Source organism: Simochromis diagramma, unplaced genomic scaffold (genome assembly GCF_900408965.1).
Source record: "Simochromis diagramma unplaced genomic scaffold, fSimDia1.1 OVJJ01000610.1, whole genome shotgun sequence".
NCBI lineage: Eukaryota > Metazoa > Chordata > Actinopteri > Cichliformes > Cichlidae > Simochromis > Simochromis diagramma.
The window spans coordinates 386,175-397,278 of NW_024387063.1; the positions used below are offsets into that span (position 1 = coordinate 386,175).

The 11,104-nt window shown below is 41.5% G+C and overlaps 1 long non-coding RNA gene across 1 annotated transcript; it reads left to right on the forward strand.

Moving 5' to 3' along the window:
* The first annotated feature begins 7,429 nt into the window (after positions 1 to 7,429).
* LOC120742100 lies at positions 7,430 to 9,663 on the forward strand. The gene is made up of 2 exons (XR_005697762.1): positions 7,430 to 8,789; positions 9,195 to 9,663. It is a non-coding gene; the product is annotated as an uncharacterized LOC120742100 (long non-coding RNA).
* The last annotated feature ends 1,441 nt before the right edge of the window (positions 9,664 to 11,104 follow it).

Here is an 11,104-nt window from a genome sequence, read left to right on the forward strand (position 1 = left end):
AGAGAGAGAGCTCTGCATGAAGTGTGATTTTATCGTGGTGGAAGAAAAACAGCCACAGTAAGAGGGAATAAATGACGATGTTTATGTGAAGCGAAATATTGGGGTCTACTTTATATTCCAGCTCTAAAGTCAATGTCGTCTTCACTCATGAAGATTTTTACTGTCCTGGGGACAGGAGAGAGGAGTCTCGTCAGAGGAGCCATAATTTTATAGCTTGCAAAAGTAGAAACAAATAAGTGTTCATTTGAATTCTTGTCTTAGTGATTGAAAATGGTCTCACTTTCTGCCCTTCACTGTTTGTGTCTAAGGCTAAAAAACTACTTTATCTAAATTAAACGTGACTCTAAATATTACATATTTAGTTGTGTGTGTGTGTGCACACGTATTTTATGTATATAGATTTCTTTTCAATTATTACTCATGATCAGTGTTGGGTAAGTTACTTTAAATTAGTGACATTACTAGTTACTTCTATCAAAAGTAACTCACTTACTTCAAGTTACTCATTACTTTCAAAGTAACTAGTTACCAGGGAAAGTAACTTTGGTTTTACTCAGAATTCTTCTATAATTGTGTTGCTTCCCTAACTGGATACCAGCAAGGATGCCAGTCTTCTAGCTTGCTTACATGTTAGCACTATCCTGCCACAAGTGCACTGTGCCACCTAATGGCCTGAACCTAGAATGGCAGTGTAGTAGTGCGAGTGCAAGTTAATGATGAAATGAATGAAACTAAATTTGAAATTAACAATGTTTGTTTTATGTCTCACTTTTTATCTGTCTGTTTAAATCGATTTATATTGTTTCAAACCGCTATAAATGCAAACACATCATTTTGGGGTTGATGCAGCAGTGTTATAAATCTAATCATTGGAAGTAGTATCACTAGGAAGAAGCAGTGGATCACAAAACACCACATACAGTGTGTTAAAATTTTTGAAAGGTAGATTTATTTTTGCCATTGAAATGGGTAGAAAGTTTACTTTTAGCAGTGTCAACATTAAACTGTGCCTCAGACCCAAGGGCGTAGATTTGGCATGGATGGAAGGGACGTGTCCCCACCAATATCCAGCGATTATTAATTTGATCTCCTCGAGTAAAGAAAAACAAACCTGATAGAAAAAAAGCGATCTGTCAACGTCTCATTCACCCAGCGGTGCAGAAAGAGTTAAATTACGTTCTCTACTGGAGTCCTACCTCATGTGACAAATGGCCTGCATTTGTATAGCGCTTTACTAGTCCCTAAGGACCCCAAAGCGCTTTACACTACATTCAGTCATCCACCCATTCACACACACATTCACACACTGGCAATGGCAAGCTACATTGTAGCCACAGCTGCCCTGGGGCGCGCTGACAGAGGCGAGGCTGCCGGACACTGGCGCCACCGGGCCCTCTGACCACCACCAGTAGGCAAACACAGTGTTAGGATCTTGCCCAAGGATATTTGGGATGCAGCCAGGAGGCAGGCTGGGATCGAACCACCGACCTTCTGATTAGTGGCTGACCTGCTCTGCCACCTGAGCTACAGCCACCCCACATCACAGCCAATCACATATGGCCAATGTGATTGGCTGTGTCTTTCAGGGAGCTCTGTTTAGTTTTAGCAGCGGCAAGCCTGCACTGCAAGGTGACGAGGAGGATGGCAGCAACAAGGAAGAACCTGGATATAAGAAAGTATTTTTCAAAGAAACCTGTAAGTCACTTAAAGCCAAGTTCACTCATAAAATGTGTCCGTCACAATAACGTTACAGGCTATGCTAGGCTTTGGCCCGCATCAGTCTAAAATTGTATGTAACCATGAATAACGTGTTTTGTAAACTAACTGCACAACATGCAGCACTATTAGTTAGCTCAGTCTCAGAGTAGCATTTCTAATTTTGATTGAAAATGTCAGAGAAAACGGCAGCCTCGAGCAAGCCAGGATATTAGTTTACAGAGGCTGTTAAAATTATACAGTGGGGCAAAAAAGTATTTAGTCAGCCACCGATTGTGCAAGTTCCCCCACCTAAAATGATGACAGAGGTCAGTAATTTGCACCAGAGGTACACTTCAACTGTGAGAGACAGAATGTGAAAAAAAAAATCCATGAATCCACATGGTAGGATTTGTAAAGAATTTATTCATAAATCAGGGTGGAAAATAAGTATTTGGTCAATAACAAAAATACAACTCAATACTTTGTAACATAACCTTTGTTGGCAATAACAGAGGTCAAACGTTTACTATAGGTCTTTACCAGGTTTGCACACACAGTAGCTGGTATTTTGGCCCATTCCTCCATGCAGATCTTCTCGAGAGCAGTGATGTTTTGGGGCTGTCGCCGAGCAACACGGACTTTCAACTCCCGCCACAGATTTTCTATGGGGTTGAGGTCTGGAGACTGGCTAGGCCACTCCAGGACTTTCAAATGCTTCTTACGGAGCCACTCCTTTGTTGCCCGGGCGGTGTGTTTTGGATCATTGTCATGTTGGAAGACCCAGCCTCGTTTCGTCTTCAAAGTTCTCACTGATGGAAGGAGGTTTTGGCTCAAAATCTCACGATACATGGCCCCATTCATTCTGTCCTTAACACGGATCAGTCGTCCTGTCCCCTTGGCAGAAAAACAGCCCCATAGCATGATGTTTCCACCCCCATGCTTCACAGTAGGTATGGTGTTCTTGGGATGCAACTCAGTATTCTTCTTCCTCCAAACACAACGAGTTGAGTTTATACCAAAAAGTTCTACTTTGGTTTCATCTGACCACATGACATTCTCCCAATCCTCTGCTGTATCATCCATGTGCTCTCTGGCAAACTTCAGACGGGCCTGGACATGCACTGGCTTCAGCAGCGGAACACGTCTGGCACTGCGGGATTTGATTCCCTGCCGTTGTAGTGTGTTACTGATGGTGACCTTTGTTACTTTGGTCCCAGCTCTCTGCAGGTCATTCACCAGGTCCCCCCGTGTGGTTCTGGGATCTTTGCTCACCGTTCTCATGATCATTTTGACCCCACGGGATGAGATCTTGCGTGGAGCCCCAGATCGAGGGAGATTATCAGTGGTCTTGTATGTCTTCCATTTTCTGATGATTGCTCCCACAGTTGATTTTTTCACACCAAGCTGCTTGCCTATTGTAGATTCACTCTTCCCAGTCTGGTGCAGGTCTACAATACTTTTCCTGGTGTCCTTCGAAAGCTCTTTGGTCTTGGCCATGGCGGAGTTTGGAGTCTGACTGTTTGAGGCTGTGGACAGGTGTCTTTTATACAGATGATGAGTTCAAACAGGTGCCATTCATACAGGTAACGAGTGGGGGACAGAAAAGCTTCTTACAGAAGACGTTACAGGTCTGTGAGAGCCAGAGATTTTCCTTGTTTGAGGTGACCAAATACTTATTTTCCACCCTGATTTATGAATAAATTCTTTACAAATCCTACCATGTGAATTCATGGATTTTTTTTTCACATTCTGTCTCTCACAGTTGAAGTGTACCTCTGGTGCAAATTACTGACCTCTGTCATCATTTTAAGTGGGGGAACTTGCACAATCGGTGGCTGACTAAATACTTTTTTGCCCCACTGTATGTCTAACGTTAAAATGTTGGTGACACAATAATTTCATCCTAATGGTACTGACATATTCATAGGGTTAATTTTTGAGACAAAATATCATGAGGTAGTCATGATTTTGCAAATATTCCACCTTGTAGTGCAGTTTGCACAAATTGTTTTAAAAATGCACTCACCCTACAAACATTACTGATGAGTCAAGATCTGCACAAAGTGACAGAAACACTGAAGCAGCTCCACATTTTATTCTTATTATCATGTAGCTCTGCCATGTTGTAGCTCGGACAGAGGTGAAGAGGCGAGGTTACAGGTGACTGACTGATGATTTCGTGCTATAGATTAACTAGTATTTATTATCATAACAATTGTTAGGCTGTTGATGTAAATTGATTCATTAGTGTATATTTGACAAAGAATCTGAATTGACATGTCTCACTTTTTATATGGCACAAATCAATGTGTTATTTTATCAGGTGGCAATATGTCCTAGTGCAGTCAGAGGGGAAGAGCCTGGGCCAAAGCTGAGGCACATCAAGCACACAATAATAATTTTAATCTGAGGATAAAATGCATGTACTGAGGCTGAAAGAAGCTTCAGTGATCTCAGAAGACTAAAAAGATGGCTAAGGTTAACAATGACTCAAATGAGATTAAACAATGCTGCTGTATGTCCACCAGGAGAGACTGGACAGTATAGATGTAAAACCAATATGCCAGCAGTTCATCTCAGTTAATGAGAGGAGAAGGCATGTGTTTGGCTCCTTCACATAGTGGACATTGAGTTGTTGTGTGGGACACCAGTAGCTGTAACAGTAGTTCATGTTTAGAATAAAAAATCTCAGCTCACTGAGTTAATCGGGGCAATAGTGCCTAAAATGTTGCATAATTTTGCTGAGAGATCTTTTACTTTGTGGTAATCTTAGATGAGTAGTTTTATGGACATTCAGTGTTCCCTTAGTGCTAATGTATCAGAGATGTTGGTGTACTATAACTGAAGTAATGTTGTTAAGTCCTTAAAGTCATATTCTTTTATTGTCATGACTGTATTTGAAGCTATTTTTATTTTTGTGTGATACCTGATTTATATGGAATGTGGAAGTAAACTAAAGCCTTAAAATACTTTAGTCAGTCATTTGTTTAATAGTAATTTAACGTTATATAATTCACATATAAAACTATGAATTGTAATTTTAAATGGTTTAAAAGCATGCAGAATAGCATATGTAGGCAAGTATATTTCTCCTTTTTTTTTTTATCAAGAAGCAAAGACAAAAAAGAAAAAAAAAGAAAAAGAAACAGGGCAGGGTTCGGTGGTTGAATCATCCGTCCCCACCAATGCCAAAACCAAATCTACACCCTTGCTCAGACCATTTAGGAGCTGTAGGTATCAAAATAGTGCAAAAATGGTTCAACATGAACACAGTGAGGTTTGTCCATTCTGTGTAAACTGTAAGCTGAACTGCAAAAAGTATTTTCAGCCTCACAAAGAGAAATAAATTAAATGATAAGTACTAAAATAATATAGCTAGATAAATAAAATATGATGGTAGATTAAGTGGTAGGAAGATGTAGGTAACGCCAGACTGCAGATGAGCTGCATATGTGTTTAGAAGTAATTTGTTTTTATAGAGGGCTAGCAAAACAACCGTTTTCGAGGGCGTTGCCATATTGGAATCCCGACTTCTCTGACGAGGCTAACCAGAACGCCGTTTACTCGAGTGAGACATTCCCAGGTTCATGGTCCGATTTCCGAGGTAAGTCGAACGCAGCACACGAAGTAACGAATAACGACCCTATCTAAATCCCAGTAACGATAAACGTGTTCCTGATTTTGGCATAATAACTAGTTACCGTGCTTGTTACCACAATAATAACGTAGTTACTATTAGAGATGGCACGATACCACTTTTTTATGTCCGATACCGATACCGATATCATAAATTTGGATATCTGCCGATACCGATATGAATCCGATATATATACAAAACTGTTTTTTAAATATCTTGCTGCATTTTGTATAAGTTCATACTCAAGTTTAAAACAACAACTACACTAAAGCTATTCTGTTATACCTGTATGCAAAAAAAAATATTTCATAGTTCAGCAATACTGATCAATCTAATAAACTTAAACCTACACCATCCTCCCTATTCTGGTATTTTAAAGAGTACTTAGCATAAATATTAAGCAACCTAACTAATAGGGTTCCAACTCCCAGCAACAACAAAAATAAATAAATAAAAAATAGGGAACCACCCCTCACGCTCCACCTCATGATGCTTAATCGACGTAATCAACCTTAATTTGATGCAGTGTGAAAAAAAAAATGCACAGAACTCAATTCTTTTTCAAGAAATATTAAATAGATTCAACATCTTTCTTCAACAAAATTGCACACTGCACAGATGGTACCTTCCCAAAGGAAAAAGTACTATAGCTTACTAGGGTATATATATTAGACTTAATAGTTACTATATACAGTAATGGACTTCTATTCATTTTGCATCAAATTAAAACTTTGGGTGTCAGATAATTATTTATTAAAAGCTAGACATTTTAAATGAGAATAAGAAAGAAAAGTATGTCTTTGTGCCCCCTTTTCCCTGTTAATGCCCTATCGGCCCCCCTGGCTAAACTTTGCTAGATCCGCCCCTGCACAGTTACCAGCGTCAGCTACGTAGAAAAAGATCCTCGAGTAGAAAGTAATATTAAATAAATTCTAACAACAGCTTATCAAGCTTAAACGTGCTGCTGTTGTTCAGCCGCTGGTTTCCTCTTTCTGGTGCAAAGTGGGCCAAAAGCAAACTAGAGACACGGACTTGCTACAGAAAAGCCGATCAGCTGATCGTTAAGCAGTTTCATGATTGAAGTAGCAGCAAGAAGAGGCAGTCGTTTGTTAAGCTTAACGCAGGAATGCTTTACAAACATTCAGAGATGGACTTACACACTTGCTTTACTTCTCTCGGGATAACTTTGTCGGAGATGAAATGCCGGGTTGCTAGCGAAGCTCCAAATGCTATCCAGACCACCAACAGGTCCCGCATGCCACAGTCGCTCTATCACGTGATGCATACTGCTCGATGTGCTAACGTTCTGAGGTGAGTTACGGCGTGTTGCAAGTTTTGTGAGGTGCTTTTGTGATATTTAATGGATCGGATTACATTTTTTATTTTTCTCCGATATCCGATCCAGTAATTTAGGTCAGTATCGGACCGATACCGATACGTAATATCGGATCGGTCCATCTCTAGTTACTATAACGGGTTCCTTAATAACGCGTTAGTCACTACACTGACTGTTTATAAGGTTGGGGAAACCTGCAGTCAGCTGAGACTGAAGAAGTCACTTGGATGAGCGACGAAACATTTCTCCCAGTGAAAACGCTTCGTCCAGATCAGAATCAGCCTTCTGGGATAAAGTTGTTTCCATGTTCACAGATTATATGTAGTTGCCACAAATACATGTTGTTTCCATTTCAACCTTCTTAAAAGTAATGTTGAGTCTATAGAAACGTTTAGTCACAATAAATAAATGAATAAATAAAAAGAGAAAAATCCATAACCCAGAATTTGGACCTGCGGCGTCCAGGAAATTACTGATTTTTCATAAAAACCTACAATTGTATCATTTTGGTTTGGTTTTGCTCTCAACTCTGATTTTAAGCCTGATTTTAAAGACTTAATTCAACTTTCCTACATTTGCCTTTTAAAACGGTGAATGTAAATGTCGACACACAATACCTGACACAGAGAGAACGACGACAACAAATCCTCTCGCTGCTGTATTTAATCTCAAAGCTGCTCCTCTCATCTGTCTGTGTGACTTCAGAGACAATGAAACATGTCAGCAGGTAAATAATGTATCCAGGAATCAGACCCATCAAAGAACAGTTCTACTTACAAATGTGAAGGACGTTGTCTAAAGATTTCTTTTGCTGTGGTCTGCAGGCAGATAAAGGAAGTGTTTAAATATACCAGCTTCCTTCCTGTTCACAGTAGGACAAATGCAAGTAAACACAAAAGTTAAAACTACTATTAATCCACTTTGATTATCTTCACTCGTTCAGTGAAATAATAAAGATAATGTTGTTCTCAGTGTGACCAAGTGGTCGGCGGGGTTAGATAAAAGGAAATAATAAAATGACAATGCCACCTAGGGGAATTTCACCCCCAGGAAATATATTTAAGAAAAATAGATAAAAGGAATAAAAGGAGGCCGCACAGATTCAAGGATGCACACTGAGGCAGGTTGGCTCCAATATTAAAACAGTTTTATTTATAGTAAAAATAAATAAAATATTAAAAACCAAGATGTAGCGTCATTGTTGACAGTGTCCTAAAGTGAAAATGAAACAATCATGGAACTTGGACTTACCAGCAGCCGTGGAACCAAAAGAAAAGCACACAAAAAGAAAATCACTGCAGCCCACCCGGTGCTGTACAAAAGAAAGTGTGAAAACGATCCACCACCTGAGGTCCCAGGGCCACTGGCACGTCCTCCGTTCACTGAAATAAAACACAGAAAAATATGTTAAAAGAATAAAAGGACACTGAGCGTCAGGCTCGCTACAGATCATAAAAAACTAAAACACACTTTAATAAAAGAAATCTCTCACACACACACACACAAACGGGTCAAACTACCACTCGTGCTGGTAGTAGTTATTCTCAATCGCAAGTTGGTCTGGCTCCCCACCGGCTGAGACCGGCAACCAAGGCGATTTAAAGTCCCAGCACGACACTCGGGCAGAGGGTCGCTTCAGCCCGATCACAGAAGCGTGGGTACGAGCAACAGTCCAGAATAAAATAGAATAAAACCAGGCGAACCAGAAAAAGGTAAGCCTACTTAATAAAAACAAGATAAGACAAGCTAAAAACAAGACAAGACGAGACAAGACAGCAGGCTCCACCGAGGAGGAGTCCTCACAACAGCGGCTGGGAAGGCGTTTCACTCTTCCGATTTAGGTTGGGCGATTTGCCACAGAGAGGTGAATACAGCAGCCAAACCCCCAGGACCGGAGGCGCTATACTCTCACTGGTAACACGAGCACCTCTCTCCGCAACGTCGGAATAAAACAAACTGCCGCGCTGTAGCTGTCATATGATCTGCTCTTGCTGATCAGTCCGTCGCAGTGTGCCAGCATTTACTGCTGCTTTGCGCTGAATGCACGGGAGGAATGATCCAACAAAAACACCGGCTTAGCTTTATACGGGCTAACGCCACCCTGCAATCAATATGCAGGTGGGTTCCCAATTAACCTAGTTGCCCAGCGAAGAGAACGAGCGCAGGAGAGAGAGAGAGAAAGAAAGGCGAGTAGCCCATCTGGCTACATCAGCATGTGCTCTTTTTTTCTCTAACTTAATCTTTTGATCATTGGAGCTGTTTTACTGAGATACCTTTCTGCTGTGCTCTCCAAGTACAAGAAAGAAATCCAACTATTATAAAATACCAGCTTCCTTCCTGTTCACAGCACTAATATGCAGATGAGCCAACTGAAAATAAACAGAAGTGTCACTAATTTTGTATTTCTTGGTGTGAGAACAAGAGCAGTTTCTTGTTATAAGCAGATGGACAGGAAATGAGTTCAGCTTTGATATATTTGTGTTATGGCCCTGTCCATAATCTGTTTTTGTCTGTGTCTTTAAGTCTTTGCAGGCCCCAGATTGGATGAGCTGACGGCTGCCGATTGGTCCGCTGATCATGTGGTCGCATTCAAAATCCATCACCAGCAGTTGTCCCGGGGCAGCCACTGACAGCAGCAGCAGACCTGACCCTGGCCTCCAAAACCTGAGACATTTGTGCCTGTGACTTTTGCGACTGTCTGAGTTCTGTATATAGTGTGTACATTAGTCTTCATTGTAAATAGCACATTGTAAATAGCACTGGAACAGAAGGGGTGAGCTGCCTTATTGTTTTCCCTTGCACTGTTTTCTCCTGTTTATTTCAGTTAGGGAGTTAGGTGTAGCGCTTGTCTTTTGTTTGATGTTTGATTTCACATAGGGTTTTAGATAGCACCTCCTCCTGACTTAGCTTGTTTTGTTTGTTATTTTGGCCTTTGTTCACCCCGGAGCTTCATTTTGCAGTGTAGAGAAATAAACCACCATTCACTAAGAAATTGGTTTTCCCTCTGTGTATGGTTTTGGGGACCAGGGCGGGGCAATCTTTTCAAACTTATGTTGCGTTCCTGTACCCCTAGACTGGGGCGTAACATAAAGTGGGGGCTCGTCCGCTCTTTTCTTTTGCCATTCTTTTTGCTCATTGTGTTTTGTGGGTTGTCTGCAGTTTTTGGTTGGCAGTTTTCTTGTAGTGTTGGGGGTGATCTAGTCACAATGACTTTTGACGTGGATGGTTTTGCACTGCAACCCATCATGGATAAGTTGGATCGATGCACAAAGGCAGATTTGTTGTTGGTGGCAGAATTGTTTAATGTTAGTGTGCCTTTACATGCTAAAAAGGCAGAAATTAAGCAGTGCCTGACAGCACAGCTGGTGGATAAGGGGGTATTTGCAAAGTCGAAACCTCGGCCGGTTGAGGCGACTGGAGGTTTGGTGGTGGATGCGGGAGCAGAAGCTGCTGCAACCATCCCACAAGCTGCCAGTGGACGGATGACGTCAGGGGTGGAGGCTCCTGCTGCCATTCAGATCCCAAACGTTAGCCCAGCCGGACATTTAACAGGATTGGTTAAATGTCTTTTAATCATGGCTTTTAAGGTTTGGTGGAAACGCTCAAGCGCACCCTGTGATTCGGGGTGATATGCACTGGATTTTTGATGCTTGATGGATAGCGATTTTAAGACCTGAGCGAAAATCTTGGACATGAAGTTAGATCCTTGGTCCGTTTGAACTGATTTAGGCAAACCGAAAGTGGAGAAAAAGTTTACTAATGCTCTGACGATGGCTTTGACTTTGATACTGCGTAACGGAATAGCCTCGGGGAAGCGTGTGGCGGCGCACATCAAAGTCAAGATGTACTGATGTCCTGACTTTGTTTTTGGAAGCGGACCTACACAATCGATGATTATGTGCTCAAATGGTCCCCCTAAAGCCGGGATTGGATGCAATGGAGCGGGAGGAATAACCTGGTTGGGTTTTCCACTGACCTGGCAAACGTGGCAAAAACGGCAATACTTGGTCACTTCAGACTTCAAACCTGGCCAGAAAAAGTGATGCAGAATACGATGGTAAGTTTTCCTAATTCCTAAATGTCCAGAGAAACTGTCATGTGCGAGGCTGAGTACTTGGGGTCGGAATTTTTGCGGTACAACCACTTGTTGAAATACATTCCAGCCAAGATCACTAGATGAGGGAGGATGCCATTTGCGCATTAACACATCATTTTCAATGCTGTAGACACGGGGATTCTGATCGCTGGAATTTGCGGCGAGTAAACATTTGGCCAAAGTCGGGTCACTCTGTTGCGCATGAATAAAATCTGTTTTGTTTACCTCAAAAGACAGGTCAGGCGTAGCGGGTAGCATTTCATCAGACACACATTTTTCAGCTTTTTCCACAGGCAGTTGAGCAGTCTCAGGAACAGCTTCAGAACATAGAAAAAAG